Raw genomic sequence first — 27,501 nt, forward strand, 5'->3', positions numbered from 1 at the left:
TTGTAAATACCATCGATCATTTGATGGAAACAGGGTTTCCGTTTAAATTGCATATATAATTACGATTCGATGACTATCAATTGCAGAAGATCAAAGAGTGTTTTTCTTACGTCGCAACCCTTTGCACATAGAACTGAATTATATTTGCATTCTAAGATGACATGAAGGAAGATTGTAAGTAAGAAACACTGAAGCAGCTTCGTGGTAGATTAAAATTGAAGCGGATAAAGGAGATAAACGGGTATGACTAGCGGCAAGTAATATCTTCCTCGAAGGGAAACATCCAAAATTAGCTTCTGTAGCTATATTTCCTTCGGACTTGGAGGATCTCGCTCGTGTGTACAGATAACACTTTAAATTAAGAAACTCGTGCAACCCTTTCGTTTACTTATCACATAATTGTTCCACTACCGGAAGCGCTTCATTTACCTGGTAAGACTCCTCCAAACAAATCGATCGTAAATCATTATTAAACGAACTAATTATTATACCTTCTATGCTTCTGGCGTAGCTATTACACATAAATGTACTAACTTAGGTCTTTTATATTGAAACAATTATATATAAAGTCAAATCTCATTATTTTATAGGTTTTATAGATTTCTATGGAAATAAATTGTAGTTGGAACTATGTGAAATACGAAAATTACACGACAAAAATTATTTGTTAACATTATAAGTTACGAAAATCGAATTCGAATAGATGTGTTTAAGTATAATACCAGGAATTTAGTCTCCAGAAAGAAAGAAAAAATTGATATTCTACAAGACTTGTATCCTCTATAGGATGTTAAGAAACGGTAGCTTAAATAATAGATGAGAATATCAACAGGTACAATCAATTATACGCGGTGTTTCCAAGGCGCAATCTACACGGTAATTCTACGTAATTTGTGAATTTTACATGTCATTCTCCAGTGTAATTTTCCAGTAATCTACACGATTATTACTATCGATTAACAATATCTAGCTAATATAAAATACCTGATAATTCCAGGTCTTTTAATTAAATAAAATTTTCATCTTGAGTTTAATTTTCATGAAAATTCATTTCAATCTACAAATGTCTACGTAAATTTTAACATCAATAGCACTTTGTAGTGCCAGTGACACAAGATTTATTACGAGGACCGCAGACATACGCGACGCAGAGATCAGGTTGTCTGGACCAGAAGACCTACTCTACTTATAGCGAACATAAATGAACTACAAGTTGTGCTCGCGTATTTAGAAACAATTTGCGTCAATAATTTTGAATACACTGGAATAACACTTTTATCAAACACTTGAAATGTGACTTGTCATCTTCTCTATATGATTTTCATATAGTTATTTATTTTTGCCATGTTGCTTTAATTCTAATCCACCGCATTAAAGATCAGTAAGCAGCTCTAATGTTAAAGATCGTAAGATTCATAATTGTTAGAGTATATATTAGCTCTTCAATTTTTAAGGGATGTGAAAGGTACATACACATAAAATGCGCGATGTCTAATCAACTTTCAAATACTTAGAGGAAAAATTGTACGTAAAAACGTTACGACGATATAATTCAGGAGTAAAAAGGTTAGAAGCATCGATAGTGGCGTTACCCTCGATCAAGCGTAGTATTTAAGAGGTAAAGCAGCGGAAGCGCGTTGTAGAACGGACAAATTCGGTCGATCGTAAAATTTCATGGGAGCATTGAATCGGGGCGGCGCACGGCGGTTTAATAACATAAAGCTTGTCTGTAATTAACACGGGCGGAGAGAGCGAGGTCTGAAAATAATATCTACGGTGAATTCCGGTGGGATATCGTTTCACGGACGAGCAGTGACCCGAGGCAGTTCGGAGGCTGGTTTTCGAGAAGCTGGGAGTTTCTTAATCTGCTCGTAAGTCAGAAGGGTTCCGCGAGGCAACGAGCTAGGCGTTGCCCCAAGAGTGCGATTCAGCTTTTCAACTAAGCTCGTATTACGCCGCTGGCCCACGCTCATCCCAGCATCTTCGAGACTCATGCGATTTTTCACTACGATCCTTCGGGATAATTGGCAACGTTCTTACTACCTATCCGTTTCATCCTACACCACCGTGTTCTTCAGGCTGCAGTAGAAACACCATAGTGGTTTATTCCCTTGTATTTTATAGGTCAGATGCTCTATTTATTCTGCTGTATAAGTAGGAGTGACTATAGATAAGATTGGTAGTAAACGGTGTATGTAAATATACTAGCGAATACAATACACTATAGCGTGCATTTGTATAACTATATTTGTATAACTATTGTAGTATCGTGGACGAAAGGCCTAAGAGATATCGGGCAAACTATAAACAATGTCGCGGTTGCGAAACACGTGCGTGGTAGGGCTAAGAAAAAAGACAAAGGGATGCTATGGGACAAAGACGAATTAACAGTCAGTGTTAGTTGAGAAGTCAAAGAGTGTTAGTTGAGAAGTTAGAGAGTGTGAATGGAGAAGTTAGGGAGACAGTGTTGCTAGCGTTGTCGAGAGAGTGTGGTCCGCTTGAGAGAGAGCGTTGGATCCGTGGTAACGAGAGTTGCAAATTAACTATCTAGTTGTCTTAATTATAATACGTTATTGTGATTAGTTCATGTTAAACAACTATCGTTTCCTGTTTAACCAACATCTGTTTAATCCATTTATCGTAAATGAATTAATCATAGTAAAGATCTTACACTATATTTGCACAACTATATGAAATATAACTAACGTTATATATACGTATCTTAAACTGTTTGGAAGTAGTGTCAAATATTTGACAATCGGAAGACTCTTTTCTTTTTATTTGTTCCGCTGAAACTGGCTCGTGATTATTGTTACAATATGACGTTCTATGTATAGTCTCGTGTGTTGGTTTGCTTGGTAAATTTATAGGCTATGTTAGAATTGCACGGTAGATTCCGAATTAATCGAAGGCGGATTATTTGCGGATTATACAGCAAGTTCAGGGAACTTTGTGGAATATTTCTCGACTTTCCTGAATAATCCCTGTTGCGAGAGAGGGGCACTGTTACAGCGAATTCTTAAAGTCCTTCGTGAAGTTTCGTACTCATTACGCGGATAATTAAAGCGTCTTCATCGGCATCACAAACGTGATGATAGTTTCCTTATACTTTGTATAATCTCTGATATTTTTACTTAAAGAAAATACATGTAATAACAGGCGTGAACCTATTCAATTCACGAAAAGTAACAGAAACTGGTTCATAAATAACCAAGTGATTGCACTGTAATTGTTTTTTCATTTTTAAAGTCGTCAAAATAAAGTCACGATTTATTTCATAAAATCGGATAACAAAAATGTTCTGTGCACGAAAATATTTCTTATATATTCCACAACGATAATATTTCTTCTATTTCTTCCTTCACAATTTAGAACAACTCGTTTGCTATCGTTTCTATACAACTTCCGCGTTACGCCAGAAGCCACAGCGGTGTTTGTTTACCATTTCCTTTTCCCGAACTAATTAACACATTTTGGCGCGTAGCAGTACCCGAAGCGACTAAGATTCATCGACGTTCATTTTCCAGCTGAAATTCATCCTCTTTGTTCCATTCGGCGAACGACCAACTTCCGCGGCTTGCAATCTACAAATATTATTCCAGCCTTGTCCGTGGAGAAGGAAAACGATATTCCTCCACCTGTTTTCATCGGCGGAAGCTCGGTTCTCTCGGTGTTGTTGCACGGAGGAAAACTCAGTCGAATCGCGCGAGTTGACCGCACGAAACTTCTGCTCCGACGACGTCCCGTGGAAGCGGAAGTGAACAGGAAGAAGAAGAAGAAGAAGAAGAAGTGGAAAACACGCGGCCTTAAGAGCAGGAAAATTTCCACGAGACGAAATTTTCCCCGTAATTACTGTACTGCACAATTAAAATCTTAATCTCGTCGATGAAAAAAATGGAATTCATCCGATGCTATTGCCTACTATTGTCTTTTCCTATTTTCATTACTCGTGTTACTTGAATACTTTAGATTTGAGGTAAATACAGTTGCACCTAATGATACGATAGAAGCAGTATTCATTGTTTTAATAACGTAATTTAATACATAATACAAATAACAAAATTCACCAAATTGCAATCGAAAGATAAAACGAATATAAACAAAAAGATTTGATACATTTATTTATATTAAATATTTTTTACAATCTCCCTAAACAACGCTATAGACAAAGTCGATGTATCCACGGTTTAAAAACCATGACGCGCTAGCCAAAAGAAATAAAAGGAATCAGCCAGAAAAGGGCAAAAACTGAAACTCGAGATTCCCATCTAATAATGTATCTGATCATCAATAAATCCTCGATCCATGAACTGACAAGATATTAACGTCCATCCATGTTTCTTTCTTTCTCTCGATTCCTCCGCCAGTCTGCGGAAGGACGCGAAGAAGTTTGAAAAGGGACGAGGTCTCACAATCGACGAGATCGTCGAATTCTCTGGTCGTTTTCCAGAGGAGGGACGTCGACGTCGACAAGGGACGAGTTAATAATACCTCGAGCTGACTGACTGTTCAGACACCGTTAATTAAAGTCGATGGTCCGAGTGCGAGGTCTCCGCAACGTTTCGTGGCTAGCGCCCTTTCCCTTCCTAATTCGTACAACAATGTCTATTATTCAAGTCGTCCCGTGTAGATGGTACGGCTAACGCGGTTGTTTCCATTGCCTCGTAGGCTCCAAGTTTCCCTGGGAACGCATAACTCCTAAGGCTTACCAAGTTTGCCTCGCACATCGAAAGTACTAGAAACTTGACGAAGGCAAATCCGGTCGCTCTTTAACGCAACGAAAGACGCGGTTCATCGCGTCTTATTTAATCTCCAGGATTAACTATGAATTCTCTGATCCGAAAAATAAATTCTGAGACTTTTACAGCACGCTATCTGACCTCGAACGTCACCTAGTCTCTCTTAGAAAAGACTTTCATGGCAGGAAAATGTTTCGCAGAAATTTTCTCATTAATTGATTTCATTAGACTCGTGTGTCTATACAAATTCATATTTTTGTAAGAAGGACCGAGAAAACAATTTGCAAATACAAATTTATTGTGCTATCTAGTTATGGTAAGGAGTACTTTAATTTGAATATTTTTCTGTATTAGGTAAATTCTGTAAATTTTTATGCTCGTAAGTTCTCTGTAAAAATACAGAATGCATAAATGAGAAAAATTATTTGATAGAAATATTCAGAATTTTATTGTTAATACCTATACTTCAGTTTGATCTGAATGATAGGTAGGAAATTGTAATTAATTTAAGGAGAACAGAGTAATGTTTGGTTCTCACAAACAAACATTCTAGGCGGTTTGCAGAGAATCGTAGATAGACAAAAACGTTTCTTGAACGTTGGAGAAAAGTGGAGATCTTATAAATCATCGGTTCACTGGCCCAAGCATCCGTTTTATCATCGTATGGAAATCCAGTGAATTATATGAAACGTTCGGTTTCTTATTTATGGCCAATCCCCATCGTAATTTTACACGTAGAACCTTTCCTTCTTTCTCTCCTTTGATGAAAACTTTATGCATGAAGATGAATGGAGATGATTTACAAACAACGCTTTGCTAATTCCCTCCTGGATAAATAATTTCTTCTCTATAAAAGAAGTTGTAAATTTCAAAATTTCAAAAACAAAAGCAGAAGCTGAACTTGTATCGCGTGAAATAAAATTATCTGTTCGTTGGAAACGCGTGGTTCCTTCTTCATTACGACGTTTCGAGCAGAAATTTATTCGACGCGCCGACAACCGACTATTTGTCATGCCGTTTGAAAATACCGACGAGGAACTAAAAATGTCCACGCTCGTACGTGGATCTTAGGGTTCTCAAACAAAAACTCGGCTCATCAATCACGCGGCTAAGAATCGCGCCTCCTACGTGTCGGGGATTGAAAATACGTCGTGTTGGATTTTAGAAAGTCGCTCGTCACTCATGTTTTAACATCGGAGAGCTGTGAATATTGAACTGACGTAAATATTTGTTATTTGTCTATGGAGATTTATATCAACCATCACTGATTATTATTTAATGAGATAATTGACTAGTGTCATCCGATATCGTTCGTTTAAACTGCGAGGTTGTGCAAATTTAAAGCTGGCAAGGATTTATCGGGAATTCAGCGATCGCTAAAAAGTTCGAATCAGTTTGTCCTAAAAATCAATTATCTTTGCTGACGCATTGTTTGTATAAGATTTACAAATGTTAGAGTGATTTTAGAGTCACGCACGCAAGAACAAACGATTTCCGAATAAATTTCCTCTAGATGTTAAAAAGAATTTCTTCTGACAATTATCGATAATAGAAAGGTCCATTTCGATTTTAGACTTTAAGACAAATTTCTTTTATCAATGACGAATGACAAAACGATATATTTTCTGACGTTGTGATCGCGAAAATTTCAAAACAATATTATCATTTCATTAATGAGTTAATTTCGTTATTATTATTAATTTGCTATCGATCTGCATACTTCAGTAAAATTAACATAATATTATTGTTACCGGATCGATGAGAGTTCAGATAGCGTGTACACGTGGAAACTTTTTCTTGGCGTGACGTTCCCCACGTCTCCATAATAACAACAGCGAACAATAGCCAAATCCAGCGAGACGTTGGAACTATCCATCGTCTCTGTCATCGAAGATCCAAGGACCAAAGGATATGTCGAGACAATCGAAGCAATTAAAGTGGATAAATAGACCTTACGGCTGTATTGGTGGACAGAAAGGGACGGATTAGTCTCGGGGGCGATTCGAATCGAACCAAAGAAACTTGGGCTTCTGTACCGTTGAAAGATTCAAAACGTTCAATTAAAAGTTCTCATCGGGTACTTTCTTCAAAGCTTACGCCCTGTGTCCCCGTGGACGTAAACAACGAAGATCAGGAACGCTGCTGGACTTTCTGCATGTTGAGAATCGCCTCCTCCCATCGAACGATAGGGTCGCTGGATTTCCAATTGACAACTGCATTCCTGAAAGTTTCGCGTCACGTCGATAACAATTATCGGCAGGATGCTTTAATTATCCCGCCGTTTCCCAGACTATCCTAGCCGAAGTTTCGGTAATCGAACAAACGGATGGACCCGGATTCTAGCTACGCCAGGTTTGCTTCAAGACGTCGAAAGACATTCTCTCTGCCCTCTGCTCCAATTTTCCGACGAGGATCGATAATACGATGGAAGTCGAACTTTGCCTTTGCAACAAGGGCTGCTGTACCTACGATGTTAATTAATATCGAACAAAGCCAGTTTGAAGATCTGGCGAGATGAAGTTTTTGCAGCTCTGAGCTCGGTTCGATTTGGAAGTCTCAACTCGTGTAATTCCTTTCTTTTGAAGTTTTCGAATGACAGAATAGTTCGATGAACCAGATCTATTGGGAATTTGTCTACGTATTGGATACTTTTTTCTATTCCTTTGTTCTACCAATATGTTCGGAATTTTCACCAGCAAACTCTTAATTGATTTCTTAAGTGTGGCTTATGTGTAACTCTTAAGAGAAAATAATTCGTTCTAAATAGGAAAATAAAAATCACAATTCTATTTAAAATATTATTCATATTAGACAAAGAATTCTATATCACAAAAACCTTATTAAACATCGAAGACGGAACAACTAACGCTTTGTTAACTTAATTAAGTAATTAGAGATACTTGCAGAAGATCGTTTGAATTTAGTTCTATCGTAGAATTCTCTATTCATCAATATGTTAATCGATCTTTTGCCATGGTGTTGGCTTCGTTTGTTCGTATTCTATAGAGTTAATAATAATGCGACGAACTCTGATGTAATCACGAAACCGTGTTAATTCGACGATACCCGGGATGCAGCTAAGAGTTTAACGAGGAAAGAGTTTCGTGAACTTTAGGCTCGTCGGGCGATTCACGATGGCGGGAAAATGTGAAAAGTTTTTGGTCAGAAACTCAGCCTCTGCTCTTTCTCTCTCTCTCTCTCTCTTTCTCTCCCTCTCTCTCTCTCTCTCTCTCTCTCTCTCTCACTCTGATATTAATTAACATCACGGTCTCTCACCCGGCTCACGCTTTATCCTCCCTTTTTGTTCCTTTCATTCTTTTCCTCCCTTTATTCAGCCATGTCTGCGGCGTTCGTACCTATCATCAGCAATACTTGTCAAGTAGCTGTGAAACTTTCTGATCGCTTCTTCTCCTGTGAAAGTTCCGACAACTCGATGAGATTGGTAAATAGATCCTTTTAGAACATGGAAACGTTTGATTACTGCAAAATTCAGAATTATTATATATTTTTTTAATATGAATTTTTCCTTTAATTAATGAAATTTTATCCTTTCATCGAGTACCATAAATACCATTTTCTGTAACATCTTGAATAACGATCAAACAATATAATATAGTTCAGAAATGATCCATAAAGGACTGCAAGCATATTACACTGCATTCTATTATCCTGAATAAATTCTGTAGAAATATTCTGTCCACCCACGACAATTTATCCGTAAATTTTCTATAACAAGACACTCGTAAAGAAATAATTTCAGGAAGAAGCAACGATGCTTTTCATGCGTGAGCAAAGGAGCATACAGGTAAACTATAAAACTAACCTGAGTTGATAGGACGCCTATCACGTAAGCGACTATTTGTGTTGCCATATGGATCTGTTTACGTGCAGCGCGGACAGAAGCAGATAGAATCCTTGATGGTTCGTTACCCTAATAGTGTTTCTCAGGTTGCCTGTGTATCTAACTTTAGCTCCATCTTGTTACCGGAGTATAATAAATATCGAAACTTACAGTTACGCTTCTCTTGCGTTAGCAAACCAGACGAGAAACACTTATTTTGTTGACTGCGTTTTGTTGACTTCCTTATTGCATATACGGAATCATAACTTCAGTATCTATATAACGAGAAATTTTCTACGTTCAAAGTTTGAATCGGTTATCGATCATGAAATAATTATTAACTTCGTAGAATAGACTAAAAGTTATTTACCTCTCTATATTACTTTTCCTTCGGCTAATAAATATTAATTACACAATCATTTCGAAAATACATATACATGAGCAATAAGCAAATGAAATTATATCCTCTTATGGGTAAATCCTTTAACATTGTCCGCGACTAATTGGATATCCGATAAAATTAATTAATATTCCTGATCACATTAATCTTCAACCCTTTACGCTCTTTTCAAACAAATTAATTCTATTACTTTATAAAATGAAGATGTCTCTCTTGTTGACAAGTTAATATTGGCCTGCACTGTTTCTGGATAGTAGTCGATCGATAATATCAATTAACATTCGTGGTTATTGATACATTAACGTTATAATAACGTCAAAATGTAAGTGTTTCTGGTAAGAGCCATAGAGAGTGACGACAGCGGACAGATTATCCGCAATCTGCGGCTTATACCAATTGAGTGCAGTAATAGCGTTGTTATGCATTTGATATAAAGCCTAGTTTGGCCGCGAGTCCATGTACGCTGTATCATACGTGTTCCATCCACCTTGTACATTATCTACAAAGTACGTGTGCGTTGTGCAGTCGATCGCACAGGAGCAATCTACCTGTGTAATCTACTATTGCTGCTATATTATGCATATATGCGTGTGATTATGCAATAATTTCGTCTATAATATTTTGAGAAGATTTTTCCCATAAAATTATATTATACAAAAGATAAAATAGAGAATTTGATTGTATTAAAAATCCTGTTGGATTTTTTATACCGAATCTGTGAAATATTTCAATATTCTGTGAAATTACCAATTCTGTTTTGACGATAGAAACTCTAAATCAAATGTGAAACTTCGAATTTTGAATTTTGAAGCGAATTGAAATTGTTAAAAACCGGGATGTTATGCTAAATTTCGTCTCATTCGGCGGGAATAACGAACTCTGGATTAAAAAGTGCCGAGTAAGGAATGCAACATTATATTACCACACTGAAGAAGAATCGTGTTCATTTAAAAACACATTTAAACTATTTTGCATTAGAAGCTCCGTCAGGTTCATCGCGCAAAATAGCGAACTTCCCTTTTTTAATTAAACAAGAGGATGTACGTTCTACGAATTTACATTCCGACATACAACTTTTTTCTTTTACTTACATACGTAGCATTTTGTTTAAATCAGTTGCCCTCTGCGATATAATTTACAATCATGATACGGTACAATATAATTTTTCATTTAGAAACGACCATACCGCCATATATTTATGAAATTTTCCTATTTTTTAAATTTAATACAGTTCAGAATTTTCGTCATTAAATGAAAAAAAAAATCTGTATGTGGGATAGCTGTATCTTAGTATCAGAGAATATGTTATTCGGAATATTCCCTAACAATTTCCGAATCGCCAGATTTTTGACGAACGCTTCGTATTTATTTCTCTCTCGTAATCGATGTCTTTCATTAAAAAGTCGTACAGCAATTTTTTCGTCCGAATTGAAAGGATCTCCGCTTGTGCACGCGTGAGAAGATTGGGCACCGCGTATATAACGGATGTTACACGGAAAACGTTTAAAATGGCGAAACGTGTCTGTTCGTTTGGAAACCGCGGAAGCGTCCGGCACGCACCTGTCGAAACAGACGAATGTCTTTCAGCCGCGCCAAGCTGACGAGGGAGCCCTCACTGTTATTTATACCGCAGCAATTTATCTTTTTTACCAGGCTATTAGTGAGAACTGTTGCCGCTATTTTATCCCGTTTATATAATAAATATGTTTCTTTCGTTTGGCTGACGCTTAGACACGCTTTCAGGCAAATTATTATTCACTTCCGTGATCCTTTCGACTTGCTACGAGTTAGTCCATGCTTTTTCGTAGATATCGATTTGTGTGAATGATTTGGCAACGCCTGGCAAAGTTCGTGGAGTCACCATTATGTTTTTAAAATGAAACTGGTTAAACAAGTTTGAAATAATAAATTTTTACTTTCAACATATAAGATAAATTCTTTTCTATAAAGACTTTATTTAATAGAAATATATCAACGTAGCCAAGTTACTAATTACGAAAACAACAGATTAAATTATCAAATGGTGACTCGCCTTCGAAAGCAATTGATAACTTTAACATGTAACCTGCTGGTTCTCCGTATCTTGAAAAATTATAAGATCGTAATATTTAAGTGGCCCATAAAATTTTGCCGGTGTATAATTAAGAAAGTCATCTGGCAAGTAATAAATGACAAGGGACCGGAAGAGGATGTCTGAGGGACAAGAGGAAGAAAGACCTCCACCGAAGAGATCATTCGTCGTCTGTTTCTTCAGTTAACGGTTCTAAGAAACGAATTGTACAGCCACTTAAAGATAACAACCGTATCAAGCATGACTCATCGATCATACGCCACCTTATATAATAACCGAGAAATAAATGTCTGTTCTTCGTTAGAATTTAAAATTTAGTATTAATAGCAGTTAGTATTTCATAAGATCGTAGCAAGTTAATTATTTGTTAGCCCAATATTAAAGAATTTTCCTCCATGGCACGCACTTATCGCGTTCAGTCACCAATCCTTCCATCATTTTGACTTCTTTCACTGCCCGTGGCTTGTTTGCACACGTCCTAGTAGCGTGAAGAGTTATAAGAATATTTGTCGATGGGCCGTCACGCTGAAAAACGTGCCAGCCCTTCGCGTGTTGTTACACGCTTGCGTGGCCTGAGAAAGGTTCGTGCCCTTTTCCCAAAGAAAGGAGCGGGCAAAAAAAAAAAAGAAATTGGTCGGAGGGAGGGTGACATCTTGGGAAAGTCTGTTTGCTTAGGATGCGGCCGAAAAACTGGGCGCTAAAAGCCGCGCAACTCCTCGAAACATTGGGAGCGACGTTACGAGTTAGGAAACGCCAAGATAATGCATCGTGGCTGCCACGAATGTCAATATTTTCATTATTTCACAGGGAACCACCGCGTTTCATGAACGTCGTGACCGAATAGAGAAAACATTCAAAAAAACTTCTGCTGATCTTTTTTTTTTAGTAGGTTTTTGCGACCCTTCTTCCTGGTGGAAAAAACAGCAGGCGCTTTATAGTTTGATCTTTCGCGGTTATTTTTCTTCTATTGAAATAATATGGAGAGGACATGGAGGAGTTTCATTGATGCGACTTGATATAAATGCTCTAAAGTAACGTAGAAGAAGGGTTAGTTTCAACGTGGTTATTGTTGCTATACTTCGCTGTTGAAGCGTTTTCGGACGTAAAATTGGAAATTAGGAAATTGAAAGAGATTTGTCCATAATGTTTCTTATGAGAAAATCGCTCGGTTGATATAATTTGAAACGGGTCGTCGAAATAAACTAATACTGTACTAATTATAGTATCAAATTATAGTAATTATATTAAAACAATAATTATAAATTACTATAAGAAAATAGATAACGCGGACTACGTTTGAAGAGCGGGTAGAAAATAATCCAGAGCAACTCCTTTTCTTTGGTCATAACTTTCCCGAGATAGCGTTCGCACTACGTAAATCACTCTTATGCGAAATGCAAAGAACAGGTTGTTCGGCGTGTCCCGCGCAGATAACACAGTTAGAGGGACATTTGTCAAGCGTGAATCGGTAACACGGAGAATGCACAAATCGGACTGTTCTCTTTCAATCTATTCCACTCACGTTGAGGGATATCGAGCAGCAGTCACTGACAGAAATAGAAAGTAGAAAAATCTGACGAAGATACCGAACGATATAGAACATATAATATTTCTAAATCGTATTATATTATAACGAAATCTAAATGATAGTACGATGAACTAAATACGAAGATCACAAGAGAAAGACATGACCACTAAATACATTGATGATTTTCTATTTCTAATTTGTCTTTATGTTGAAACAGAAAAATCTTAATATGGCATAATGAAAAATGAGAACAATCCGTCGGACATCGAATGATACGTTATATTATATTATAATTTATTATATGTATGATCATTAAAGCTATATTTTCACATTCATCCCCTTGAAAATTGGCGGACTTGCACCTGTGCAACCGTTCTGTTTTGTACCTAATATTCTTCTTATTTTACAGCACGATTTTCACTGCACACAGTACAACGCACTTTTGCCTGTGGAAATATTGTTGCGTTGTTTCCTCCAAGTACAGAAAGCTTACGCTAATGAGCGAAAGTCTGCCGACTATTTATCTTTGCATAATTTATCTCATTTAACACGTTACCGTTCGTGCCGATGCGAAACTCGAGTCGCTGTATACAAGGATCATTATCCCACAACGAAATTTTGTTTTGCCATCGTGATCATGCGCGGCTATTTTTACATGCAACCGATGATATATGCTCTACAGTAACTTCAGGTTCGCAACTTCTATAGCAAACATGATGTGTACAATACGATACTAACACTATGTACTGAACGTAACGATACTTCGGGTTATTTTGATCACTTGTTACTTTTTAAAATTAATAAAATTCTATAATTGTCATAAGAATAACATGCAAGTAATTCCATATAGAAGTTTTAATAAAATTATGACTTTTATAGATAGTTCTTACACATTTTTTAGTGATAATCTTGCAAAAGAATGAGAAGTCTTGATTGATTAATAATTTGCTTGATAATTTACACGAGTTATTACATTTTATATGAAACCGAAAACTGTTCCAATGCTTTGCTCAACATTTTTAAACAAACATTTTTAGGAGAATTCGTTCACGTTTGAGTTTACTAAAAAGTCATGTCCATGGGAACCCAGACATACTTATCAATGCGAGTGCATTCAACTTCGTTCTCGCTTACTTACTCCCAAAAAACTGCCAACAGAAAATAATGCATTTAAATGTAAAAATAACTTGCCGCTATATGCACGCAGTTTTACGATCCCGCTCTAAGAAGATACGTAGTTCGCGTGGAATATAAAATCCACGCAGAGAGTCGTACATTTTTCTTCCTTTAATCCCGCATTTCGTGTTTTTCCCACCCCCGCGCTTATCCCTCCTCTTCCTATTCTTTTTCCTTTGTTTTTAACGAAAGATGGAAATGAACGGAGTAAATGTCGTAAACGTTATAAGGAAAGCTCTATGAGAATATTTGTAGAAAATCATTCCATACCACGAGTTTCTTTATTTTTATATTTGGTTGAACAAATGCGTAAGGTTGAATTGTCATAAATATATGGCGACTAATTATGGATAAAATTGAATCGCCACTATTTTTTGTTATGTATTATAATATATCTATATTCTGCTTTTCAACGATATAATCTAGAACCATGAAGGGCTTAATTCTCACCGCATTTTTCGATCCAATCAGAAAACTGTCAACACACATCCGGAGAGACGTTTTAATTTTCATTCGGTGCGTTCTAGGTGTTCGCCGAAGAGCTCGAGTATTTCGCTCGGTTAATTAACAGTAATTAATTTTATCATTGATCCCGTTGGTCACGTTGTCACACATTACACGAAGCTTTAGCTCTACAGAGCTTTCATGGATTTCCTCGTCCTGCACTCGTGGTGTTTGGGATTTATGACGGGTGATTAGTGGACGTAGCGCTACTTCGCGATGGATTCTCGCCATTCTACCGTATCACAGAAAAATAAAGGTTATCTTCGCTGACGGAAACATCGACTCTGAACGTGGATTACTTGAGAAATTATTACCTGGGAGAAGTTGCAAAATAATACAAGCCAAGCGTGTTTATTACGTTTGTAAAGTTAGGAGCGCCGTCCGAAGCTATTTGTGTTTTTATTCCTGATGAGCAATACATATAATTACTTTGATTTTGAAAAAGTAGGTCGTGCTTTATATACGAAATATTTCTAAAATAATTAATTTTTCAATAATCCAATAGAGAACGTTCGATTTATTTTTAATGGGAATGGTAATACCTACGCAGAGTAAGTGTTGCATCTCTTTGATTCTAGACGGCTCACATCAGCGATATTATAGAATTAGATAGCGGGATAATGAATCGTTTTTGGTCGTATTGATTACAATAGAGACTTGTTGAAGGCCTTCCACAAAGCTCGACTACTCCAAGGGGCTGGTATAGCAGCTCGCTATCATTCGCATCGGTGTAGCTGTTACAGATTCAGTGGCGCCTAATTTAATGACTAAGTAATTGTATAATATCCAATTTGTAATGTAGACTGCGTATCGCTATGTTCCGCGCCAAACCACTTCAGTGCGCATTTAAGCGTTTGCAAGCTGTGCAAACCCCAATTATTAGAGATGCGTACTGCGCACGGTATCCTCGCGAAATACCAGATTCGTGACATCATCACAACTCTGTATCAAATTAAAATTTCGAACATAAGAATTTTGTACGTTGTCTATTTAAAAAAAAAATGGTATTTTAAATCTATAGGAAACCGTGCGTCTCGTGCTTATTTGCAAAACTAAGTAAAGAAATCGAAGGCCATTAGACAACCAACTAATTTTCACTATATCGAAATATTTGTCAATACAGGCGTGTCAAAAAACACGTACACTCGACGATTCTCAAAAGTATTTTCATTGTACAATTTGTCCCGTAAATTAAAGAATCATGAAACCTAGAATCTTAAGTATACGATTTTGTATACTTTCCTATGCTTTCCGATGTTTTACCAAACTTAATAAACAAGATTTTAGTAGAAGCTCCTTCTTTGTCATCAAAATTGAAGAAGTAGAGCGTTTCAAACGAAGGGAAGTTTAAGACCGCGCCATTTCCCTTAGTACGTTCAAAATGCTCCGTATCGCAACTCGAATGCACTCGCGTACATGATGAATAAATGATCCCAAGTGTTTGTAGTAACAGATACAACTGAATGTGTATTTCCGACGTTTTATTGCATACTGCCTTCTGCAGTATCCTCGCTAACCTTCTTTTTCAATGTTCTATATAAGAATAGTGGAAATAATATTCTCCTGCTTGTACATGTAAAGATATGGTATTTCAACAAGCGAACGCAAGAGAGGATAGCTTCCGAGAAGTGAAACAGAATGAATCTGTTAACAACATGTAATATAATTAGAAAATTAAGTTAAAATGGTTCACCGCATGCAGATAATATTTTTTTCTCAAAAGAAATTTTAATTAAGTAATTTATCGTATTTCGAAATAAATTCCATTGGAATTAATTCATAATTATCGAAGTTAACATTATTGTCAAATGAAAAACTCGAAACATAAAATAGATTTTGTACATATACACGTGTATATATGAATTAAAGGATAAAATACAGAAATATTTTCAATAATTGCCTTCCTTTCAAAGCAAGAAATAGTTAAGTGAACAACTTCGTTTGAAACCTGAAAACAGCTATACGTTAAATCAAAATTCCCATTGGTAAAATATCAAATCTTTTAAAGCCAAATGACCCGGCTAATGAGGATAAACGTAAAAACTTGAGAGAATATTTCATATTAACTGAATAATTTTACATTTCCAGATCCTGGCAAAGAGATTTTAAACTGAATCTAAATTTCGTGAATTCAGGCAACTTGACTATATAATCCGAACGAAGATTAAGAAACAAAACACTGAGTATCTTCCCTCAACGATTCGATCTTTAAGGTTCATCAATCGATCGATCGAGAAACGCACGTCTGCGTTTCAAAGTCGCCGCCTCTCGGCACGTTCCTCATCACGTTGTTGTCGTGACAAATTTTTTAACACGCACGAAGAGAGTCACGACATTTAATTTCGTTTGAAGTCGCATAGCGATAACCGGTGATTCATCACCGATGTATCTCCGCTGGAAATTTATTGAGTCCAATTTCGCCTCGTTTCTTTCGTGTCCGCGAAATATTTCAGCCGCTCGAAAGATCAGTCATGCACGAGCTTCGAAAGACAGCAAAGATTATTTCGAAGAAGTTGTCGAACCAAGCTGAAATATTCGCAAGTGAATAATAAATACACCTATTTATAAGTAACAGGGCATCTACTTCCATGTAAGATGCGATTATCGAACGTCTTATAACAAAAATAAACATTGTCCGTCTGTAATTTCTGTACAAAACATAACACAGAATACAGTGGCAGCACGAAGTACCGGCAGACCATTCTATTTATCGTAATATTTACATATTAATTAATCAGAATTAAATATACTAAATTTCGTATCATTTAATAGTATTTTCGTGCGATTGTGAAAATTGGATATTATGAGAATGAAATGTGTGAAATCTAATAAAAAAAAGAAACGCTTCATCGGGAAATAAGAGTATGTGGGAATATATTGTATAGCCACTGTAAGTATCGAAATCCTTTCGCGAGCCACTGTACTTATTACGTAGCTCGATAATTGAAACAGTTGCATATTAATTAGATTCCGCGTATTTATTTTAGAGAGCGAAGCAATGAACACACTCGTAAAGGACAAATATTACGGAAATATGGAAGAGTCAGAAAACAATTCCCGATAAAGCAAACTGCAATAAGATTTATCCTTGATAAAACAAATGAAATTTTGATAAAGTACACGCAGCGGTACGGTTCAGGGAATATAAGAGGATTAATGGAAACGAATTAACCGTTCTGTATACATTGTTCCCGAAAAGTTAGTATTTGAAATGAAACCCGCGGCCATTGAACCATAAATATCGAAAAAAATCCCACGGAAAGCGGATGAGCGTGTACATCGCATTTCGGTTTATTTTAAAAAGCCGCATTGAAATTGCTACGAAAGATTAAAAGTATCCACTTTATTTACCTCGTGTGCTTCGAAATCAATCGAATTATTGGCTTTGAATTAGAGGCTCAAATTTTCTCTCTCTCTCACACATACACGCATACGCACGCACTTTTCAGACATGAAAACCGATCTCAGATCGAGATCGAATAAATGTACGGATAGAAAATTTGCATCGAAATAAAAACACGTGTAAGTAATATCGATATCATTCTCGATTAATGAATAATTGCAGAATATATACATACATAGGAATAACTTTTCTGGAAGTTAATTTTCTTACTAATTTTTCTCATTCTATTAAGGAAAGCTATGTTCATTTTACAATTAAAACAATCCACATTTCGTAGAATGGAATTTTCTCATAATTTTCTCCGTGTGTTATAAAATTAACTAATTAGTTATTCAAATATAGCAACATGCGAGAAACATGGTTACACCTTAATATCACATTACGCTTAAATGCCAACACAAACCACAACAGGGTATTCACAAATGGATTAATATTAATTATACTTAAATAAAAGTGTCATTTAAGTAGTGTAAACAATCTGTACAAGCTTATTTTAATTTGAATATTCTCCCATTTGAAAACTACAAATGATAAGTCACATTTGTTGTCAACTTGTACATACTGTTGCGTTACGTATCATGTTTATGAAAATTTTCAAATTAAAAATTACAAGTTTTTAAACAATTTCCTTACACGATACTATCTATAAAACAAATAAAGTTTCACAAGTACATTTTACAAATTATGCAAAATAATTACAAATTATAAAAAAAATTTTAAATAATTATACAAAAAATACTGACTAAGCCCTGTTTATTAATTTTTGAGCAATTGCTACTTTCATTACCAATATTAGTAATAATATTAATTTCGTTATCAGTTGACAATAGCTAAATCACAGATCGTAGAATACTCTTATAGAATTCTCTCTTACAAACATATGTATTATCTAAAAAAAGATTTAACGGTCACGAAGAATTCGTGGAAGAATCTTTCCGCAATAAGAAATCTTTTCACGCCGCGAAACGTACACAATTTTACACGGTGTAATTCTGAGATATCGTTTGGCGAATCGCGAGAGAGCGGAATACAGATTGGAGTTGGTGTATCGTTGCTCGTGAATCAGAGCGACGAGCATGGATTTGTCAATACCGATAATTTCGACGTGACGGACCACCCTGCGCGCTTGAAACGGAAATGCCAGCATCTCAGAGGATTTCCAACTGTAGTAACGCACGTCGCGTCGGTACAGAAATGTCGACTATTTTCGGACGACGAAACAGCGCGACGCAGAAATGCCGACGAAAACGATGAAGATGACGATGGACGCTCGAAATCGGCCACCCAACTGGCGCGTTCTAATGGCCTCAATGATGGAAGAAGCGAAACGAATAAAGCAGTACTCGAACCAACCCGAAATATTCGCGACATCTTCAAACTCAAATTACGAGAAAGTCCATAAACAATAACAATTGATTTTTACAAAAATCAAACAAATAAACCACGCTCATCCATAATACGTACCACTATTGAAGTCACTTAAGGAGAGTTCTTCTTCTTTAATATATAACTTTCATCAAATATCACGATTTTCTCTCATACGAAGATAAGGCTATTCAATTATCCCAGAAGTTGCACTATTCGGACAACATGCGTCATAATCAAGGTTCTATTGTAATTTATTTGTAACAAAACTGGAACAACGTGTAAAGGAGATATAGAATCTTTAAATAAAATGAATTATTATACCCAAGAGCTTGGTTATCCTGTAATACAAACGCAATGCTCTGCAGCATATTTTATTCCTACGCTAACAACAAATCGAGCAATCCTTGCGTTGAAGTTTTCTTCACGTAGCGAACCGGTTGCTTTATTTGGAGCTCATTCGTATAAATTTTAAAGGCTCACCGTAAAGTCTTGTTGCGCGAACGAGTTCTTTCGTCGTAAAGATAAATTCTCGGTCGAACAATGTCTGAAACAGCAGCAGGCAAGTTTCGTGGCAGGTAACACGCGCTATATAACGCGTGAAAGAGACGCGAAGAAACGCACCCGTGGGAAGTAGAGGAAGAAAAGGGCGGGGGGATGAAATCGATCGTGGGAGCGGATTAAACTCAGCGTGGCATCGTAAAAATGTGCTTCTCCACTTTATACATACTTTAGTCCTGCACGCGGCATCTCTCACGCATTTACTGTCCTTACACCGCTTTCGGTAATGCAACCATAAATAACAAAACAGCTACCCTCGCACGAAAACATTGCGCTTCTCGATCCACTCTACGATGGTATCACAGCACGGGGCACCCTTTTCCTCGCAGCTGCTTTCACGATGGCCGATCGAATGATCCGTCAACATCTATGTGACTGATATATCGATTTGCGAGCAGTGCACGTTCGCACTAACGCGATTTATTACCTTTAACGAAGTTTGTTAAGTTCGCCGAAAACATCGTTTAAGAACGCGAGAAAAATTAATCGCGCTCGTCCTGTGTTTCTACTTTCTGTTGAGGAGATGTAAATTTTCTCTTTTTAGCGAATTCTGTCAAGGTCCCTTTAAAGCTCTCAAGATTTCAAGGTTTTAAGGTTTCAAAGTTTCATGGTTTCAAGGTCTAATTGCCTCAAAAAGGAAATTTCAGTTTTACAAGGAGTTTTACATCCTTTTCCTAAGGTTTTCTGACCTATACTCGAGTCTATCGTATACTCATGCTTCACGATTGTTGTTAACATTATAGCAAAAGAAAAGACGCAATTTTTTAGTGAAATTTAATTTGAAAAAAAGATGTAGTTGAAATTTAATTTAAGCAAACCGTTCCTAAGGTTCCGACCGGAGTTTTTTAATAGTGTCAGGGCCGAGAGTTACCAAACATCATGGAAACAAGTCCGACAACGGTTGACAAGGTTGGGAAATTTGTAGAGGCGTGGCCTTAATTAAAAGAATCTTCATTTACACAAGTTCGAGTGTCGATCACCGTGTTTAATTACACGCTACTTTCTTTTTCATTTAAACTTCCCACTGGGAATTAGGGAAATTTATATCCGCCCTCATTAACATTTATTAACGTATCCCAAGAGAAACAGGATAATCGTAAATAATTATAAAATGATTAAATGTAACCGAGTTTGATTCACGTACGATGTGCTAGCAAGATACATTTTTCATTATGATATAGACGATTATGGCGAACGTGCAAGTTCGAATAAGTACGAGACCCAGATCTATAATACTTATCGCTGTTTGTGATACCTATCATGATGTATTAGAGCAATTCATTTCTAATCACGATCTTCCGAGTCCTAAATATAATTTCTTCTTTTTAAGAAGGAACCTAAATTATACACTCTTGCTCAAATGTTCTGCAACGTTTTATATTTTTTAATAAAATTGGCATACTTGGCGTAGATCAATTAGCGTAAATTTTATTGCTAGAATTATCGATCTTCAATATTTACTTAGATATGTTATACATAATTTATTATAAAATATATTTTCCTCAAATTTTGAAACAGATTTAATGACTGTCCTAATATTTTTCAGAGGAAGCTATAGTAACGTAACACTTGCTGACCTACAATTGCTTATTCGCTCGCAATGCTATTTTAAGTAGGAAAGATAGCAAAGAAGAAGTAAAAATTCTGTTTTATCGCAAACGATTTAAAACCACGTAGAACATTGTACGCGATTGAACACGGTGACGGGTTCGAAAAACGTAAAACGAAACGCAGTTCCACGAAATCCAGTGAAACACGATATTATTCGCGGGGCGAGTTACACGAGAAGGATACGATTTCGAAGTAGAAACTGCAGTGGTAACCCCTTCAGGGATAAGGACACATGTTCTCAAGTGTTTTTGCGCTCTGCTGCCTCTGTCGAGAGTACGAAGAAAGAGAGAGAAAGAGAAGTCGATAGCGGGGTCGGTCGTTGGAATAATAAACTCGATCGTTTTCACCCTTGTCAGAACATCCGGTCACGCAGTTGTAGCGAAGAGTACTTTAAGGCGGCGTGGCTTTCGATTATAAGCCAGTCACGTTTCGAAAAGAAAGCTCCGTACAAACATCGCTCGTCGACGCTGACAGATATACTCGTAGTGTCAACGACGTGACGAGCTGCTTCTCACACAGCCACCACCGGCTGCTTACATCTCTACCTATCACACGTGTATTTACCCTGGATCAAGATTGAAACCTAAAAAGCACATACCCATTTTCTGAATCGTCTCAAGAAGATGGTAGTTCATGTCTCTAACCCTTTCAAGGTTTCTTCTTAGGGTTTAGTAAAACGATGTTCACCGTTTTTGTAACTTAGACTTGAATCTTTTTTGCATTGCTCTTTCAACAATTGAAAAATTCCTTTTACGATCTTTTCCCACAGGAAAATCGACAATTAAAGGTGTAGTCGTATATAATCATACATATAATAATAACTCTGTAATCAATTTCCCATAAATTTCAATAAGGAATCTGCTAGACTGTAGATGTTTTTGCACTTATGAGAAATTTAGAGGTGTAAACATTCACAGAATTCAAATAATATATAAAAATATATAAAGCATCTTTTATCTTAGTTTTTATTCGCTATTCTCCATCCACATACTGTATTTATATATATTATGTTATATTATATATATTATACATATTATGCATTTATATATATTTATATTATAATTATATATATTGTAACTATACATATATTATAATTATGTTATATAAATGTATAAATCAATATATAAAATATCCAAATTCTATATACAGTACTCGTTATAATGATTGGTGAGTGAAATACGCACCTATTTGGATTTCACTTCTTTCATTGTGTCCATAAAAGTATAAATTTGCATAAGCATCCGCAATCTAGAAATTACCATTAAAGATGATTCACGCATTAAAATCAAAGGAGACACCAACGATACGAACCGTGGTTAATAAAATTCATTGTTCGTCCTTATAGAGGAAACTGCTGACCGGACGTCTGTTGAGTGTGCGTCGATGGAAAGTCAAAGGGTCAAGGTGGAAGGTCTCCATGAATAATTTAATCGAAGAAACTTCGGCGTAAGATAAAGGCGGAACTCGAAAGAAACCAGTATAAGGCGGCGTGTTCAAAGCTATCGTTCATTAATTTGCGAAAGCTTGGTCAGTTAAGAAGCCGAACATTCAACAGATACACGGGTCAGATATGTTAAAGTAGGCATTGTCAAAGAGCTAACGTTATTCCACGGCGAACAAACGACAATGTTATCGTTCTGTGTACCGAGTAAATGGCCGGATTCGATATAAATACCGATACGAAACGGCAGCCTGTTACTAATTTATTGCCAAGCTTCATGCAGATTTCTTGTCCCGCTTCCTTGTCTCTCAAGCTATGCCAAGGTTTCGATTCACTTTTCTTCTGCTACTTCTTTAGTTCTCTCACGACGTGAATGGCGGTATTGTCCACCACTATCTACGACTCTGACTGAAATCGAAATAAAGAAAGCAAGATTTGTGACGATGGTGCGAGTAAATTCATCGATCTTCCGCTGCAAGTGGATTTCTTATCCGTTTAGATTGTAATTTCGTAAGTTTTTGTCTGTATTGCGTATCATTAACAATGAAGAATAATTACTGTAAAATTGTATTTAGTTGGAAAATTTCGTAAGTGTTAGGTAGTTTAAGTCCATAAAAACTAACAGTCAAAACAATGAAACTACTAAATAATAATCTTATTGGATATGTCTGATTAACACGTCCATCTCTACTGACTCGTACATGCTTCATCGACTCCGTTATCTTACATATTTTGCATTGACACTTTAATCGTGCATAATTTCTATAAAATATCGTAAATTTAATCGAAGTAATTTCCATATTATATAATATACTGTCTCAACGATTATTTTACACTTGAAAGAAACAATATTTTATACGTATCGATCTAACACTTAAAACAAAGGATCCAGTAATGAAGAAACAGTCGAGAAGCGCGACAATTGTTTTGAATAGAATGTTATTAACGTTATCAACATTTAAATTTAAGACATTTTACGAACGATAAAGTTTAATGAATCGAATGGATATAATCGGAGATGAATCAGGAGACGAAGCAGAGAAGAAAGGGTAAAAGTGAAACTTGTATAGGTACACATGTGTTCTGGTATCGAATAGTTTTACCTTTAGCTAGGTTGGGCGCAGTTATTACCAGGCCATTGCATTTTACGACAACGATCGATCGAAAATATATACGTATATATATTTGAAACGCACCGCTGATTGGCATTTTAAATTTTTCAGTCCATTTGGTATCTGGCTCCAGCCAGAAGTTTACAACGTAAAAGTGTATTTTCACCTTTACAGCTGTCTGCTTTTTGCATGAATGCTCGACTTCTTTCCAATGCATCGTTAGACTACCTGTATTGCAATTTTTTTTTCCAAATACATATTCTGATTCACGTTATTTTTTGGAGCAATTTACATTCTTCGATAGAAAGGGGAATTTCTTTGAATTGAATTAAATGTGGATTTAAATAAATATCAATCCGTAGGATTACTGCAACGAAATTTAAGTTAAATTTACTTTTCTCATAGAACAACTTCATTAATAAAATTATTTATATTTTTCATTTCATCTAATTATACATCATTTTTATATAATTTATATAACTTTAATAAAATTATTAATTATAAATCTAAATTAATTATTTAACTCCTCCGCGTTCTTCCAGCCATTTCTTACTCCAATTCTATTTTTTTCTAACGTCGTAATAAAATGGAAGATTGAACAAAATATGAAACAATTGTTATTCTCGGGAATAATTTTTCCTGCACGTTTTACGGTACAATCATCTATTTCTACGAATTCCTGCATGTCCTTACATTATTCTTAAATATTTGATTTTATAGTGTCTCTATATCACCAATTAATATCTCTCGAATAAAGCGTATACAGAAAAACAGAAGGGAGAAAAAGATTCAAAACTTGCTCAAATTTCTCTCCAACGAATATCTCTCTCTTTATGTCATTAATATGATCATATCCGCTAGCGAATGAATGCCGTTTCGAAATCCGTGTCGACTTCTCGCTAACCCTCGCTCGTCGCAGTTGAAAGGCATCGTTTTCAAGATTAAAATTTCGCGAATCCACCAGCGCGAGAATAACTTCGCGGTATGTTTACCTTTCACGAAGAGTATCGGCGCGGGAATAACGAGCGAGTTTCTGGCGCCACGGTCGAACGTTCGCAATGCGTGACACCGATTCGATGGGAATACACTCAATAGAATCTACGTTGCTTTGTACCTTGATTTTCGAGAAATTTTTAGAAAACTTCTCTCTCTTTCTATTTACATTAATTTTTCTACATTGATTTCTCCATGGCGACATCTGTATATTAGCTGGGTTATATTTATTTCCTTACTCTTTACACAATCTTTTTAAATTCAATTCTTTATATTAACTGCTTTAAATTAACGTTACAACGCGCTTCTTCGTAATGGTACAGTATCGTATTGATATTATGTGCAGTTGTTTATATCGATTTGATTTAACTAAATGATAAAATAAGACACAATAAGTTGATATAGAATGAAAACTTGAACCGTATTCATAGGATGTGATTCTAAACATCGAAGATCGAAGATTTGAACAATTTTTGTTTACGTTAATTCAGATGTCGGCGCGTCAAATTCGAAACTCAAAAAAATGATATTTCAATGTAATAAAAATAAATGCATCGATAGAGGAGTTAACGCGTGGCAACGCGTATTTACGCGAAAGTACAACTACGTAGGAATATTGTACATGGAATATAAAACTACGTGTACGTGAACGTGATTGTGTATGTTGGTCCCTGTCGTGATTCTATCTTAATGTTAGCAGAAAGGAAATCCCCTGAAACCTTTGCGTCATCTTCCGCATCGGAAATCCATGACACTTGTGCGGTGCCGCGTGTTTATGCAAAACGGTTTCACGGAATGGCTCACTCGAACCGCCGAAGGGAGGAGAACGGTAGGAAAAACCGAGGAATACCGATGATTCCGGGAAGAAACACGAAATGCACTGTGGCGAACGACAAAGACGGAACAAGCTCGTTCGATATTGCTTGCCGAGACATCGGCTCCATTAGCGAGATATCCAGACAAGTTAGGAGAAATCGTTAAACATTCGAGCTCTCGTATCGAAGATCGGTAACACGTCTTTCTATCGCTCTACGTGACCAGTTCTATGTGAATTTTATTGCTTTACACGATATTCCTGTTTCAGAATATTGATATATCGTTTTACGTTATGTTATATCTTATAGTATGTCATATATGTTAGCATAATATTAACACATTGTCCTCAAATAGTGTCGGGAAGATTATCAAGTTTCATGAAACGAAATTTCAATCGCAACGAAGGCTACGCGACTTCGAACCAACAGACAACACGTTAACCATCGAAGTAACAAAAAATTAATTGAAATATTCAAAAACTAAATTTAAAACTGCACCGCAAATTATTTGCTTTCACTAGATCGCTTCAAAATCTCGATTGTAATATCGCGCGTTACATTTCTCGTAATTATGTAAATGCTTCCGACGCGAGGTGGCTAATTCGAATTCGCGCTACAGAGGCGTAAAACGCGGAACCAGAGAGCGTGAAATGTTGGGTCCGCGAATAAATAACACGTCAAACGCGGACAACATTTTTTATCGCAACACCAATCACACAATGGCGTCGGGCACTCGATCATCGAGCAACGTCGGCATTCACGAATTTTCGGAACGTTACGCGCCCGATAGAAAGCGGGCAGAATCGAGTTTGCGGGATGGCACAGCAGCCACCAACCGCGTCCGCCATCATCGTCGTCGTGATAGAGGCTGCGTGCACACGCCGCTTGTGTTTTCGTCTCCCCTGTCGAACACCGGCGGCGGCTACTGTATTTACATGTTGCACACAGAGACGGCAAACAAGCGTGGCGCTGATTTAAATAATGTATCGTCAAACAGTGTCCTGGCGAGGTGCGATGTCGTCCCTCTCTTTTATTACCGATCCAAGCCTGTCTGAACCTACCGGGCCAAGGGCTTCCAGTAACATGTAATTATTCTTCACTATTTCGTGGTCAGTTACTAACCACTCATGAAATTCATCAAAAACAGCAGTTTTTTTCAATGAAAAAGTTAATGCAGTTAAATAAATGAAAGATATTGATGGATAGATTCGACTTGTTATATTTGGATCAATTAGAACCAATCAAAGAATGTTACTTTAATAAACAAGACAAATTAGCATCACGTTATAAATCTCCCATATGACATTTGTACGCGAATGGGACACGTTAAGTCAAAATTATATCTAGAAACTATATAAATCGATACCAAATCGTACAATAGAAGTAATAGAAAATAAAGGGAATGTATCCATTATAAAATAAATATATACGTTTTATAAGTAATTATTGTTAGTTACAATTTATGTTTATTATTTTCTTATTGTACATCTGCTATCATTTCGTTCTTAAAATAAAACAATTTTTTTTGTTACACACTAAACCTCATAATATTTTTAATTATTTTCAACGAACCGCATATACGTTATGTTGGTTTGCTAGGTTCAAAGGTAAACAAACTCCCGACAAAATATCATCGCCGTTATTTGTAATCGTCAACCGCAGTTACATTGGAACTTTTTATGATAACACCTGTCGATACAAATAGACGAACGTAGTCTCTAGGACAACCATTATAGCGAGTCAGTCGAATAGCGAGCGTATAGCTGAACAGTAGCATTGAGCAAGTGATGATTATGACCGACATACACTATCTCTGTACTTGTACTTACAGTGATTTTAATATACACTGACTATTACAATTTTATCTCTTTAATAAACCAACCAACGCGTTCAATAAACCACCTCACACACACTTTTGCGTCATTCAAGTGGAGTACACGG

The 27,501-nt window shown here is 36.4% G+C and overlaps 1 protein-coding gene across 4 annotated transcripts in view; it reads right to left on the reverse strand.

The window, feature by feature from the left end:
- The window catches only part of LOC100642498 (teneurin-m), a 653,003-nt gene that overhangs the window by 591,528 nt on the left and 33,974 nt on the right, over positions 1–27,501 (reverse strand). The window lies entirely within an intron of this gene.

The sequence above is a fragment of the Bombus terrestris genome, chromosome 11 (genome assembly GCF_910591885.1).
Source record: "Bombus terrestris chromosome 11, iyBomTerr1.2, whole genome shotgun sequence".
Classification (NCBI taxonomy): Eukaryota; Metazoa; Arthropoda; class Insecta; order Hymenoptera; family Apidae; genus Bombus; species Bombus terrestris.